At 33.7% G+C, this 16,436-nt stretch overlaps 1 protein-coding gene across 1 annotated transcript in view; it reads left to right on the top strand.

Moving 5' to 3' along the window:
• LOC132944211 (uncharacterized) overlaps positions 1-15,263 on the top strand; it is a 46,487-nt gene extending 31,224 nt beyond the window's left edge. The window contains exon 2 of the mRNA XM_061013443.1: positions 13,777-15,263. The gene's annotated coding sequence lies outside the window, so the exon portion shown is untranslated. The remainder of the gene's footprint in view (positions 1-13,776) is intronic.
• Positions 15,264-16,436: the final 1,173 nt, after the last annotated feature.

The following is a 16,436-nucleotide window of genomic DNA, read 5'->3' as shown; positions in this document are numbered from 1 at the left end:
TCATATATATCATTTATGTATATATAGGTTACGATATATGAGTACATCGTGTTACGATCCGAACGTACATGTCTTCTCGCGCCCGCCATCAATTTCATCGACGCGCGAATTCCGATATCAAAAGTCGCTCCACGGTGTACCTCGATAATAAATAGGTACATTTAATCTACAACGATCCTCAGTACCTATTATATACGCATATAATAATACATACCTTTTAAGGTAAATCCGCGAAACGCTCGCCGAGCTCTGTGACATCCGTATCTTTCTCTCATCGCCTTTCCCGCGACGAGGTGTATCATTTGCCCACTGCTTTCTATATATTATGCGCACGCGGTCGCGGCGGTTTTTTTTATAGCGCACATAATTCTACGCGTATTACGGCGACGACCCATTTGTTTTAACACGTTCTGAAAACAATGAATGATTAGTTCCCCGGATGATGGTATGTTATATACGCTCATAAATATGATGTCTAATATAATATATCGATTTCTAATCAAAGAGCCATAAGGGGGAGGCTTGAGAAAGAGAGAGAGAGAGAGACGCTTTGAGAAAATCAACCGTCCGCAAACAGACCTCATCGGATTGTGGATTTTATTAATTTCGTCCTTTTTGCGGATTCCGGACGTTATTCGTCAGTAACGCTGACGTATTTATTTTCGACGCATACGACATGTCGGCTCAATAAACGATTTGTGTGTAAACAGCTTGCAAAAAACCAAAACATGTATTTTTCTGTCACGTTACGTTATTCGTATTATATTATTATATTACTTGCTAAATTTGTTGAAGTCACCAGTAAAAAAAAACGTTCCAGCAGAATTGTTGGTAAACCAAAAACTTTGTTGTTTTTTATATAGTTGTTTGTGGTTTTTCATACGTTATTCCGTGTACGCATAGACGCAAAATATAATTAAATATTAAACTATACAGAACGAATGACACGACATTTTCGGCTGCTAATTAGTTGCAAATAGTCCTTACTCATTAGTCTTTACCCGCGGCTATACATGTATATCTGATAATTATTGCATGACGTTATGCGCGCGCTATTTTGTACGCCGTAACACTTGTGCGAGCAACGTTATGCATATTATATTACTACGACGTGACGCGCAGGACTGTGCGATTCTCGAAGATTTATAATTTCAAAATCGAGCGGTTGTCAAATCTAGGGTGCATGACGGCTATAATTGTCTCGTCCAAGATCGTACCCAGCGAGAATATTACCGCCGTCACCGCGTCTGTAATGATTATTGCTATAACGATCGACGTCAGGTGTCGTGGTAAATGTTCATATACTATATAATTATCTAACTGTATATAACAGCGACAGCCGTAAATGGGAGTCGACCACGAGGACACACGTGCAATCTGTTTTCGCGGGTATAGGCCCACGCGTCGAAATCGAGAGAAACTTATTCGTATTCAACATCGGGTAGTGCGGACAAAAACCGGAACGAGCGAAAACCGCGTTCTGCGTCGAATATACGAGGCAACTTGCATAAATCATAATAATACGACGTGTAAACGTATGCTGCACCGTTATTTCGACCATAATACGCCACGTTGTCGAGAACGTATACAGAAATATTATCTTGGGAGGCAGTCCCAAACGTTTTATAACGAAAAGGGTACAAAATTACAAATTCCATAATAAACTAATTATAGGCAGGGAAAAAAATGTGCAAACATATGCAAAATTGTATGTGTGTGAGTGTGTGTGTGTGGGGGGGGGGGGGGGTGTATTATAACCTATTATGATATAATAAATAAATAATTTATATTATATAGTAATCCCTCCTGGAGATTCTACGCGCAACAATTTTGTTCACCGCGTAAAAGACAACCACAGATGTATTATTATATCGTGCCGAGTTTACGGTATTTTTTATTACACTCATACATATATTCGTTTTTGAAAAACGATTTTCTCGTGCAAACTAATAAGCACGTACGCGAGTTAATCACGGCCGCGAACCCGAACATGTCAATAATCGATATATATTATATATTATATACATAGGTACCTACATGTAAATAAGTAATGTGAAATGTCTGAACAATGGGCGCGGCGATTATTCGAGTGGAAAACTATACACTACTTAAATTTAATATGTTATGTATACATTTAAACCTACCCAACTATAATATCCAAGTGCAGTGTATACAGGGTGATTTTGTTATCGTATACGCCAAGCGATATACTGCAACAGGAAATGCGAGGAATTCATAACAGATACGCGTACTACCTTAATTTACCCATAGTGGTTATCACTCGTGGGTGTACGTACTTAAAATTGAAAAATGTCGTGTATTTATGAATGTACACACTAAAAGTCTGGTATACGCGATAAAATAATAACCCTGTACATAGTATAGGCGCGGCTGACGTGCAGGTCGTATTTCTTGGTCAACGGCGGAACTGTGACAACGACCATGGTATAATATTAGGTGGTATTATTTATTATTGGGCACGGACAGTGTGCGCGCGTGGAGAAAATTGCCGGAAAACAAAAGACGAGTATATCTATTATTATTATACGAAATGTCGCGCTTGAAAAAAAGTGATTCTTAAATTATGCGCTGTAATTACGCAATGCGTGATTATCCGGAACAGCCGATCAGTCTGAAAGATTATATAATAATATGATTGGTATATACTTATACCATTGAAAATTGTTTCAGGTTAACATTTTAAATGCGTAATTCAATACACGTCATATATATACGAAGACACGAAGTGATTCATCAATCCGCATGCTCATCCCCATTTTTCTTTTATAATGAATTTATTCAATTTCTGGTTTTTGGAATTCTTGTACACTTGGGTACCTACCATATTTTTAATTATTCAGATTTTTATACCGTTTACGGAGTGTCTTGTGACTTGTGGCAATACAAACATCTTTTTTTTACGAGAACAAATTTTTTTATATTGTAAATTATTAAGTAGTTCCAGCGCGTTCCAGCCGGTCTGACGTTAGTGCGCTGATCTTGGTGTATAATGTACACTGCACGGTACACATGCACAGTAGCATTTTTTGATTTTACAATTTTGGTTATTATATCTGTACAATTTATAATTGCAACCTCTCTTTCAAGATACCACACCACCCGCCCTCGCCATTTCCGGATGCTCCGTCTATTAGTTTAATGTAAATGCATTGCCTCCATAGTCCATATATCTTCCGAACCCATTATCATGGATCTATATTATACTTTGTACACTAATTTATATAAATTATACTACCTACTCCATCAAATTTCGTTTAAAATACATAAATCTTTTCAAAAAAGTCTAGAAAAATAGATAAAAAAAAATCTGAATAAGTATATTATTGAAAACTCGGTCCTTATCAGAATTTGAATTAAAATCTATATTAATGAAAAACTGAGGGCGAGAAACGCATGCTTGGTGAATCACTCTGTATACGCGCCGGATGTATACCAATAAGTAATATTATATTGTATTTACAACACTACGACAGTATCGGGTCACGTTGAGCGCGGTGTACCTACCTATATATAGCGCGGCGCTAAGTAGGAGCTACCTATACCTAAATAGGTATACGACGTATATGTACCGTTACACACCGCACCGGTGCGGGATCGCTGTACCGACGACGTCGACATGACAGCGGAAACGATCGCCGCCACTGCCACAGATAATGCGTTTACTATAATATAATACCCGATATTGTCTATTTTATTGTCTCCTTATGGAAAATGGTGGAATGCGCGACGCGGTCGACTGGGAAACTCCACGACGATTTTCCTTTCGTGACCTACTCGCGCGACGGTCCGCACCGGGAAACCGCACCGGCCTATAACATAAAAGCGCGAAACCAGGGTGCAAGTCTGTTTATACATATATATATATACAGAGAGAGAGAGAGAGTGTGAGAGAGCGATACGTTTTAACAAGCCATTACGATAATAGCACAATATAATATTTACAATATATATGTATATACATTACTTTACGGATGATTGCCGGTGACACCGTCCCGAGGACGGAATTGTGCCAACCTGCAATGACCCATAGGCACAGTAGTATTGCAAATAGTATACAGCTATAGGATGATGTATTGATGTAGATGTACTGACTCGATTATATTTTCCTTTTGCGTTTTGATATGCGCAAATACGTTTTTTATCACAATAATAGTATTTATATTATATAATATTATAACACAATCGCATCGTGATTTCCAATTTTTAAGACTTAAAAACCAACAACTATTTTTACGAAATACCTAATTGTTTAGAATCCGTTTACTTATTTTCGAAATTATTAAACACTACGTCGCAAGGTTATATCGTGCCGCGGTATTTCTGTTGGCGATCAAAATTATTTGGTTTCGTGATTTATGAATAAATAAATTGTGCGTCGATGAATGCACTGTGAGACGTCCGACGAGGATACGTTATCGATAACGGACGGATGTTCGTTCGCCCTAGAAAATATTGCAAGCATTATCGCACATATATAATATATTTTATCGTTATAATAATAAAACTGCATAATTACGATTCATAGACACGTCCTGCGTGTGTGTCGCGTATAGTTTATTATTAGATAGTATTTACATAAACGACGGAGATGAAAGGATAATATAATATACCTACCGCTGTTACAATTTATCCTGCAGCACTGCTTCCGATGACGTCTCGCGGGGTCACGATTAAAAACACAATATGATTTTTTATAATATACGAATCGAACGCGGCGACGATTCAAAAATAATTACCTATTGGTATTATATCGTATAGCCGGTGCTAATTTGCACGCGCGTGTAAGTCGACGGGAGTGTAGATTCATTAATCATTCGTATCGTGTAAATGTTCATAAATCCGGCCAAAATCCGGATGTATATAATACAATATAATATTATACCATACGCCTTGTATACATACAGACCAGCTACGTCCGGTCGTCCGGCTATTTGTATTTGAAACGTTTGAACTGTAAGTTTATAAGAAAACCTTCGCCGTGAAATGAAAAAAAAAACAATCGTCAAACAAACACCATTGACCGCACGCGTGCGAGTTAACGACCTACGATATTATATTATTATTATTGTTATAAATTATAATAATAATATATACGTATACGTACAACAAACACGCAAATATATAATAATATATACCGACGAACGTAAATATACTGTTGGACGTTGGTTAGGTATTTGAAATTATTCACCCGGTTTTAAATGGTTTTATATATTTTTAAGTATTACTAAGTCCACTTTGGAGTGATAATTGACACATTAAACAAAATAATATAATATTAGAGATTATTAGTCTGTGCCTTAGGGTATGTCTTATTACATATGGTCTTATATGACTGACTTGGTTACAGGAACAACATCTGATCTTAAAGTCAAGTTCATCCCATAGTTGTTCCGGCACATCCGTTGTATAGTTGACTCCAGAGGTTTTTCAGCTCCTCCATGTTATTGCGTTATAGTAATTAGTAATAGTAGTATACACACAGTAATATACAATATTTTAAACATATTCCCAAAATAAGTAGTCACATGGTGTAGAATCAGGTGATCTAGGAAGCATTGGATGTATTATTTTCAATTTTGAATAGCGCTGGTATTACATAGGTACCTACAAAATCAACGTCTTTTTTTAACATTACTTTAATGTCGTTTCGTTTTACTGCAATGATGCAATTAAATATAAAAATTTTACGCAGCTCGAAGTACTTTATTGTACTACTTATATAATGAGTATGAATGCCGAAAAAATTACTATAAATAATTATTAATTTAGTAAAATTAAAACATTGAAAAACAATACACAGGTTTAATATGTAATTTTACAAATATCCAGACTTAAATAGTTAAATACATTAGGTACATATTATAATTAATGACAAATCAAAAAAGATCTCTTTTATATAGGTAATTTGACATGTATTTGTCAAAAAGTAAGGAATTTTTTTTGCGTATAATATTAATACTACAATACACTAGTTACTTATTTATTAATTATTCTAGTATTTTTTGAGTGATTTTTTCCGATCGCCAATACTTCGGATATCCTCGTCTCACGGTGTTATAGCATATATAGATGTATCTAATATTTATTATACGTTATTAATATAATAATATAATATATAAAACGTTGCGCGTCGATTGAATTGACGTTTTGCCAGTGTAACATATAGCTGCCTGTTAGGGGGCCGAGGCAGAAGAGGGGAAGTCGATCATAGTCGTGAATATACAGGAAATCTCACGTGACAGCAGAGAGGAAAACCGTGAATAAACTGTTAAATATAAAAGATGAGAGTATGTCGGACGAAACAGGCGCGCGTCATCATTATAATGTAGGTTAGGACATAATTTGCGCCGAAATTCCGTAACCATTCGATATACGTCAACTATATTTTATAGCTGCAATATGTACATATACATACAGGTGGAGACTACACTCCAAAACAACCTCCCCCAAAAATTCAATCTTTTAAACATGAAAATAAATCATGTGACGAGGCGTGCAAAAATATTTCCCTCTCAGTACCAAGACATCGTATAAGATTTATCCATATTATGTATATACATTATTATTATATTTTCATCTTACTATTATTTTATATTTTTTTAATTCTGTATGGGTACTTAATAATTATATAATTCTTGGGTGTTTATTTAAATAGGTGCCTATTTTTAACTTATCTGCTACGCGTATACATATTGATCAGCTATGGTTTTTTTTATTTTTGTAATTGGAATTATTTCCGTCAGTAAAAAAATGTATTATTATTAGACTTATACGTAACGCGAAAGGTAGTATCAAGCCCGCGGATTAAGGGGTGAAAGGGGGCCTTGGTGGGTAGCACGTTTCCTATAATACATATAGACAACGGATATATTATTATTTATTACTATTTAGCCCCGGGCCCAAAATTATCTTAATCCGGGTTTGGTTATAGCCGGTACTGAACAATCGACAATCAGCCGAGCGCGTTTTCGTGTAGATAATATAATTACGGCCGGCGAGTGCAAAACAGAAGTGAGAAATAAATAATAATCTTATATTGGCACGTGGCATAAACCGTATTGGGCTATTGGACACCTCCCCCCCCCCCCCCCCCCCGAACCGGTCAAACAGACGCCAACCGTGTAGCATTTACATACATATTATGGCAATAATCGCGCGATCGTTGGTGTGAAAATCACCGTTGTACAGTCCGACGCGCGTACAACCTTAAGTCGATTTCAATATCGAATCGCGACATACGATCAGACGGCACCCACTTGTGTGCACCTGATACGCAATAATATATTATATTATATACCTGTCTGATATTTTAAGTCTCGGCGATTGTCGGCGCAGATGATTTACGACAATCGTATATTATACATATTATGCTTAGTAAATAAATGTTGCGCATAATTATCGTATTAAACGTGACATTCCTCCTGGCCCGTGAAAATATTGTTCAACGAGAAGAAAATTAATCATGCGACCGGTATCCGTCGGCGTTGACGATTATTGTAAGCGCCGGCATTCGATTCGTTTTATCGGTAATAATTTGTATTATATTTTATATCATATCTACACCTGGCACACAGGCGCTGATACGTATTGCACAGGGAAACAGTTATCGTGTGCACCTAATAGTTACCTAACGAACTTAACGCGAAATTTGAAGAGTGCCAAAACCTTACTCGGGTTTTTGAATTTTTCAACGATATCCTCACGAACACACAGCTTTCCACCACTACATTTTTGTTCAAGAGTATGACATTTGATTTTTGGTACATATTTTGGTTTCGAGAAAATAACGATGGTATAATATTTTTATTGTCTGGTAGCTGACATTCTGCTTCCTATAGTATAGGTAGTGAAAATTCGAATTCGTAAAAATATTATTATTATCATCAGTGGTCACTGCACCAGTGCACCACTTGTGCGTGTGTGTGACTTTTTATAATGTCTGCACAGCAAGTTATATTATATACGGCAGTTCGAGCGACTGCGACGATATTTCACGTCTATAATATGCATCCATATAAGGGTCACGTATACGTCATATTGCTCGTGTATTTAATTTTGAGTTTGGAGTCGTTGATCGAAAAATTCTTCATTATTTCTGCGTGGAACCTGTATAATTATTATTGTCTAAATATAGTCGTTTCCTTTAAAAAAAAAGATGCGCATTTACTTTACGCACGTCGCTGTCGACTCGATTCCCGAGTACGCGTTCTAATTATTGCGCGTATTATTGATATAATAATATATATATATATACATTTTTAGACAACGAACGGTAATTTTTACGGTATTATATATTGGTACGCGTTATTGTTTATGCACCGGCCGAAATGACCGCGAGTATGACGTCCTTCGGCTATAAGTCGCTTAACATTATATTTTACGAAATATATCTATAGTTAAAATATTTTATTACATACATGTGCACAATCGGTTTTGCTGTTTCGGCCGACGTCGTCATCGTTACTAATCATTTTTATATTATTAATTATTGTTATACGCGAGCGGTTTTCGGTGCAACGCCAACGGACGGACGTGGCGACTATATTATATAGAATGCAAAAAGGGCGGCCATGTAATATCGCATCTGGAGTGGCAACCAAATATTATGATCATAATATTTTGATGATTTATACGAAACACATAATATTATAAGTCATCGTGGGCGACGATATAGGTGGTATATACACCTCGTCAATGTAAACATTACGACCATTACGCGTCCTATATCGTCGGCAGCAAACAGAGAGCCATAAAATATTATATTATAATAAAAAGACGCGCACTTGATGTTATTATTAGGTATAATATTATACCTGATTCATATACGATACATATGCGGTACGTGTTATGTAAACGACTTTCCCACGTTCTCTTTCGGAAACGTCAAAAAACAGTCGTCGCGCCCGTACCCACATAATATTATTATAACTGCATAATATTGTAATTTATTTGGTCACATATTTTAATGATATATAATATATATCACGCATTCATGCCCATATAATATTATATGGTTGAGTGTAGGACTCGGAGCACGCGCCGAGTCGCAGCGACCGCGTTCAACGGTAAACGCCGTTATGTTCGAATAAACGAACAATTTAAAGAAACCAAAATCAAAAAATCTCGATAAATTATTTACAATAACGACGACTCGTTTAAAACCATCGTACAGCGCAAGACAACGGTTTCGTAGTGTGTGTGGTTTTTAACATGTTTTAATGACTACACGTATTTTTATTTCATATTTCCAAGTAGAACATTTTTCAGAAAATAAATCTGAATATCTATAACAATTAAATTTTGAACGAGTATATTATTGTAGTAAAATAGTGCAATTTTAATGGGCTGCAAGTTTAGATGAGCGGAGTGGAGTGACACTCGGCAAAAGGTTGGTCCACTACTCCGCTCATTTAAACTCTATATAAATACTAAAATAACTACTTGTTCGAAATTTGATTTTCTGCACCGAGCTGTGGTGACCACTGACCGCGGTTCAGTTTACTGCGATTTTATTGGTTATATTATAATACAATATACCTACACACAGACACCCGACAATATATCACTCGCCTGCAACACTCGTGGGGCAGACATGATTGGATTTCTCAACGTCTGTAGCGCGTGATGATTATATTATCTCGAATCGCAATAAAAAATGAAATAAACTTTTCCCCGTTTTCGGACTATTGTAAAAACAATAACGATTAAGGTCACCGCGGTATATGCACCACTATATATATATATATATATATATACATATATATATACTGTTGCGCAACGTTATTCGTTCCTTGAGCACATTACCATCGCGTTCGCATTATTATTTTAATATAATATATTATTAATATGTAAATAAAATAGAAAAACCTGACTTGGGCGACGCGAATTATCGGTTCAAACGTCGATTCGGTGCATAAAGTTGGCAGCAAATATAATTGAGCAAAGTGCGTTATAATATATGCTCGTATAAAGTTGTATCGCCGCTGGTCTGCGAAATCGCCGAGGTCGAACGACTTTAGTAAAATCGGGTCGTCGACAAGACGCTCGTCGGTTTTGTAAATATCGCAGGTACAGGGTGGCGGACAGAATTTCTAAACACATCCGCAGAGAACTAATAATATATAAGGAAGACGACACGTTGCCCCGAAATCGTTTTCGTAGCAATAAAATTTTATTGCGCCGAAGCACCAGATCGTTATATTTTGATGTCCGATGTGGGATTTACATTTTCGGATTAATTTTTCGTTGCATTACGCGTGAGTTTTTTGCGGCATTTCAAAAGGTTCTTATTTCAAAAAAACATAAAATATATCGCAATATAATAATATATTATATCATACGCGCTGTCATGTTATCATTATATTATATTGTACGAGATCGCGGACGGGCGTCGCAAAACAATGAACTATATGACATATTATATTATTATTATTATGCGTTTACTGCAAGTAACGCGTGCACGCTCGCCCGCCCGCGTGTGTCTGTACAACTATTATATTGCTATTATATATTATATACACGGCGAGGACGATATTATATTGTATTATTTTAGCCTACTTTCGTCGGTCACCCTCTGCACCTTTGCATGTTATTATGATATTATGTACAGTGTATATTAACATATATACGTCGTGTGTATCGCACGCATTATTATTCCGCACCGACGTAATCGGTCGTTTTGCGCAACGCGTACGGCGTAATTCCTAATTTTCTGCACATATCGTACGCGACCGTTTTATTGTAAACATTATGTTTATAGGAAAATTACCCAATATAATGATAATAATAATATTATTATTTTTACGATTGTAGCAATGTATATACGCGGGCATACCTGTTGTGTTGCGATTTTCGATTTCAAACGAACCGACTCCGCCGCCGACCGCCGCCCACACTCGGTCTTATATTCGTTTCGTTTATACGCGCAAGGCACACACTATCGTCCTTAAAATGTAAATGTGTAGTTACATAGATACGTGTTTACGATTACTTACACGATCGACAAGAGTGGAATAGAAGGGCCTTTTTTTATTTTTGGCCTGAGACGTGAACCGTGAAAACGGGCGTGTTTGCAGAAATTGTGTCGATAAATCATGTGGTGAGAATACAACGTTTTCGACACTTTTTGGACACAAAACTGTAAATTGGAAAATAATAAAACCCATTTTTTTTAACACGAAACCCGAAACCACAGAATTTTAAACACTTAGATACTCACGTTGAACAAAATTATACAAAATTGCTGCAGTATTTCGTGAGAACGTGTGTAATTGTTATAAATGTATTATAATATTTTATTAATTATGTACTGAAAAATATTTTTTTCATTACCGTTAAGAATTTTATATATAGGTACTCGACATGAAATACAATAGAAAAATAAGGAACCTGTATGGAATAATTTGCCATTTGCCAATTACACGCATACACCTATATAATATTATAAATATATATAAGCATTGAGTTTTAAGATAATAAATTTATATTCTGTTTTATCATTATTGTTTTTGGTACGGAAAACGGTAACTTTACGACTTTTGATTTTTAAACGGAAACACATATTTAAATGTCACAATAAAAAAAGGTGGATAAGTGGATGTCGCTCTGCTGTACGGTAGGTTACAAGTGGGTCACTGTAATGGATGGTGTTAAATTTGAATTCAATGATATAATATCATTGTATAAGAAAAACGATTCTGAGCGAAAACGGTCAGTCACCCTATGATATTACCAAGTATATTTGATGATATTATTGTGAATAAAGTAATTTATATATAACCTATTAACGTGGAGCCTTGTTTTAAATTTTCAATCCTTAGCCATAAAAGTTAAACATTTTATAAATTTTTAACCACAAAATAATTAATAAATTATAAATTTGATAAATGTTGTCAAAATTTGAACTTTAAATGCTTATAAAAAAAAATTGTGCAAATGTATTTTTAATATTTTTTAACTGCTATTAAAACGATATATCAGGAGTCTAATATTAAATTTTCACGCTTTTTTACCCAACAAATAAAAATTTATTGATATTTATAGAAAAAAAAACTAAAAAAATTGAAAACTGACAATGTCCGTAAACAGCTCAAATAGAGTCAAAATATTTTCAAAATTGTATGGTGTATAGAAAATGCTAATATAAACATTCAGTGAAATTTTCAAGTATCTACAGTCATTCGTTTTTTAATTACAATAAAATAAAAAAATCGTTACATGAGAAATCGAGTAAATATCAAATGTTGTAAAAATATAAATTTCAGACGCTCATAAAAATTTAATTTAAGTTTCTTCTAGACATTTTTTTTTTGATAAAGGTAGACAAACTTATGAGTAATCTTATATTACATTTTCAAATCTTAGATTTAAAAAGAAAAGTTTTTATGAATTCTCATCAAAATAATTTGCTATTTTTCGTGATTTTTCCGTATTTTGTCAAAATTTGAACTTTAAATGCTTATAATTAAAAACTGTGACTAAGGATTTTTAATTTTTTTCATCTGCCTTTGAAACAATAACCTAGGAGCCTTCTATTAAATTTTCAAGCTTTTTTACTCAACAGATAAAATTTTATTGATATTTATAGAAAAAAAAACTAAAAAAATTGAAAACTGACAATGGCTGTAAACAGCTCAAAAAGAGTCAAAATATTTGGAAAATTTTATGGTGTATAGAAAATGCTAATATAAACAACCAGTGAAAATTTCATGCATCTACGGTCATTTGTTTTAAAAATCGATTTTGCGTAAAAATTCCCGTTTTTCCTTAATTTTTCTTTTGTTTTTCACATCGCTTTTGAAAACTACTGGGAAATTAAAATTTTGACCTCCCCAATGCACCAACGATATTCACTTTCCCATCGAACAAGATACTGAAGTCGAAAATCGAAGCATTATTTCGACTACTTATCGTGTACACAGACACAAAAATAAAAAAAAAAAACACACATCATTGTAAAATCAATACATTCATCGTTTCACTCAGAATCTAAAATGAGCTGAATATTTTTATAAATACACTTCGTATATTGTATAACGAATATAAAGTGAATGCATTGAACGGCTATAATTGTTTTTCATCAATGAGCATTCAAGTTTAAATGAGTGGAATGTTGCACCACATATTTCGCCAGGTTCCCATTTTAGAACTTATCAATCCTTTCACATTAACTATAAAATATGCTTAATGATAAAAAATTAATAAACCGGTCGTTGTTCAAAAATCAAAAGATAATAAAATAGTGGTACAGCAAAAAACGGAAGTGTGTACAGCACAATACGAGCAAAATACTATATTATACATAATAATTTGAAAACCGTTAGTATTGCGTTTTGAATTACCAGAACATAAAATGTCGTTATGACATTAATGTTCGCTGTTAAAAATATAATCACTCTGTATACACATCGACGTCATCGAGGACAACTTACATTATATTCGTCGTATACGGGTTTATATATTATAATACATTATTTTAATTTATAGTATAGCGATATAGATGCTTAAAGTATATTATAATACTTGTTAAACTTTGTATTTATTATTTGCGCTTATGTGGTTTTTAGTACCTATCTGAAAAAGGGAGATAATTGTTTGGGAACGTTCTCACATTATAATTATTTCATTACGAAACATGAAAAATAAAATAACAATACCGTCGACGCCGAAACAATGCATGCTAATTGGTCTCCGACCGCCATACCGATTAATGAAAATAACAATTAATGGTTTTTAATTTAATTTTTTTTGTTTCAGTTTTCTTTGACGAGAGAATATGCCGAGCGGACATACAACACATATATTACAACCATTACTCCTGCTGCAGACGTGAACAGTTCTTTTTTTTTTAACGGATTTAATATGTTATTAATTATTTTTAATTCATTTTAGTGTAAGATATTACCTATATTATTTTATTTATAAAAACGATAAAAAGAAAATACGTCTTAAATATACGAGCATACGTCATATTGTACATATACATATCATAATATGTATATATAGTGAGTGAACGCACAGGCATCTTGTTTTACGTATATTTTCGTCGTTACTAAACACTCGTTGGTTTGTAGCCCACTCGTGTCATAAAAAACTATATAAACGCGCTAATGTGTGTGTTATTGTATTGGCTTTTCTTTTCACGGTTTCATTTGAGAGAAGGTCTTATGTTATACCAAATATGAACTCGACCTGACACCATAATTTCAGTTTTACGTTAAATATATACTTAATTATTATTATTATTATTTTTTTTTTTTGTATGAAAAAACGTATGACACGGCTCTGTATTATGTGTTATGAAATTTGTGTTGGATAGGAAAAAAACGAAAATTTGTAATAGCTAGGCACGTTTAGTCCGTCCGACACGTGTTTTATTATTACAGGCTAATGCCCATGCATAATTTTTCTTGCGCTAGTATACAACTACGTTTTCTTTTGTAGATATTATTATTATGACGCGTATTAAAAAATAAATATTTTATTTAAGTACGGTTTTGCTCAATAATCTTCTTATTTTTTATTTTTTATTATTACTACTATATTTCTTTTTTGTTCTTAACAATGTGTTAATACGTCGAATATATTTACCAGTTGAGAGATAATAATTACTTAATTCAATAATAATTGTTTGTGGCTAATAGTATACACAGTAATGATATAAAAACTTATTATGTAAAGTATGGACACGGAAAATACTTATTTTTATTCGTTTAAAAAATAAAAATGCCTCGCATGGTATTTACTCGAACGTGGGTAGTATCGACCATGTCGAGATTTTATACTTTCAAACGGCGTGGTAGAATGATCGACTGAGAAAAGGTTTTGATCGTAAAATTTACCACGGACGAGCGCACTTAAAAGCGAAACCCGAGAATATCGTTATTTGCCTATACTTTGTAAAACGATATTTTCGTGAGTGTCTGCATACAAAATAAATTTTAAGTCTCCTAAGTTGAAAAAAAATTAGTATTTAATAGACGGCCGTACCTACTGTACATAAATATAAATTATTATTATATTATTATTATTATTATTATTATTATTGAATCGACGACTGATGTAACGAGTAGGGATATAGCGTGCCATTTTTATGCTTTTACAAAGAATGGTATTTTCTATTATAGAATTTTATTGATTAATATTATTATTATTATTATTATTATCATCGTGTATGACTTAATATAGAAATGCTGTTATTAAAAATATGTTAAATAAAATATACGATTTTTCATTGACGTCTATTTATATTTGGTTTTCAATTTTATAACGAACATTTATAGGCACTATACAGTCGACAAAAAAAGTGTGAAATCCAAAAAAATGTACATAATAAATACAATATATTATTTACATCTAGGGCGTATTATAATCATATTGTATTTAGGGTGGTTCACCAAGCATGCTCGCCACTTTTAATTCGTAAATTTCCTTTGATGATCAATCAAAGGGTGATGTTCTTTTGAAAAAAAAATTAAGTTTGTATTGCCACAAGAAACTGATTATAATTATACCATATTGGTATAAAGAATCTAAGTATTTGAAACTTTGGCTCTTGGGTAAATTTAAAAGTTCCAAAAATCAGAATTCGTATAAAAGGAGCAAATGGGGTGGTAAGCACTGAGCATGCTTGATGTACAAACAATTTACCTATAATATATCTGTACCTGTGTATGTATGTATATTATACTATGTCTGTGTATTAAAATTAATGCAATACACTAATTATTGTGCACGACGAATATAATTATGTGAATACGGATAAGTACCAGTGTATGAGATTTATTACGAAACGAAAGTCCCCACCTAAAAACCGGACGGACCATAACTGTGGTATGTAACTACAGGTATATCACCTATATATTATTTGAACCTGTCTCAAATCTAATCGTATGATAGAATTGATAGAATCAATTGTGTCGCTAACGACTTCAATACACACTCGATTACTGTGATGTTGCAAAATAAAAAAATAATTCTCGGCAATCCTTGTATATTTCGTTTTGCTAAGTGTCTGCGGCGTGGCGTCGATAATTTAAGGAGCAAATTAATTTTATAAAAAAATAACAATAATATCCTCATAAAATTATGTGCATTCTACAAAACCACACGCCAATGTCGGGCAACGGGGCAATGTATCCGACTGGAATTAGAAAAAAAAAACAATTTAACTACACGAGTAAAATTTAAATTTTAACTAGCTGTGAAACGAAATCAGGTTGAATCAGCACAGTATAATATAGAAAATTATCATACCTACCTATACAGATATTATTATAATAGCTGCGACATAATTGTTTACGCCGCGCCGCGAGAATGTTGGCTCAAGGTGTACTATAAACTGCTCGCAGGGGAATATGAAAGTGTACGAGACAAAAACTATGTAGGTATACAAGTATCATAGGCCTGCAAGACTA

This window comes from Metopolophium dirhodum, chromosome 5 (genome assembly GCF_019925205.1).
Source record: "Metopolophium dirhodum isolate CAU chromosome 5, ASM1992520v1, whole genome shotgun sequence".
NCBI lineage: Eukaryota > Metazoa > Arthropoda > Insecta > Hemiptera > Aphididae > Metopolophium > Metopolophium dirhodum.
Note: the sequence above shows the minus strand (reverse complement) of the source record. Positions and strands in the feature narration are given on the sequence as shown.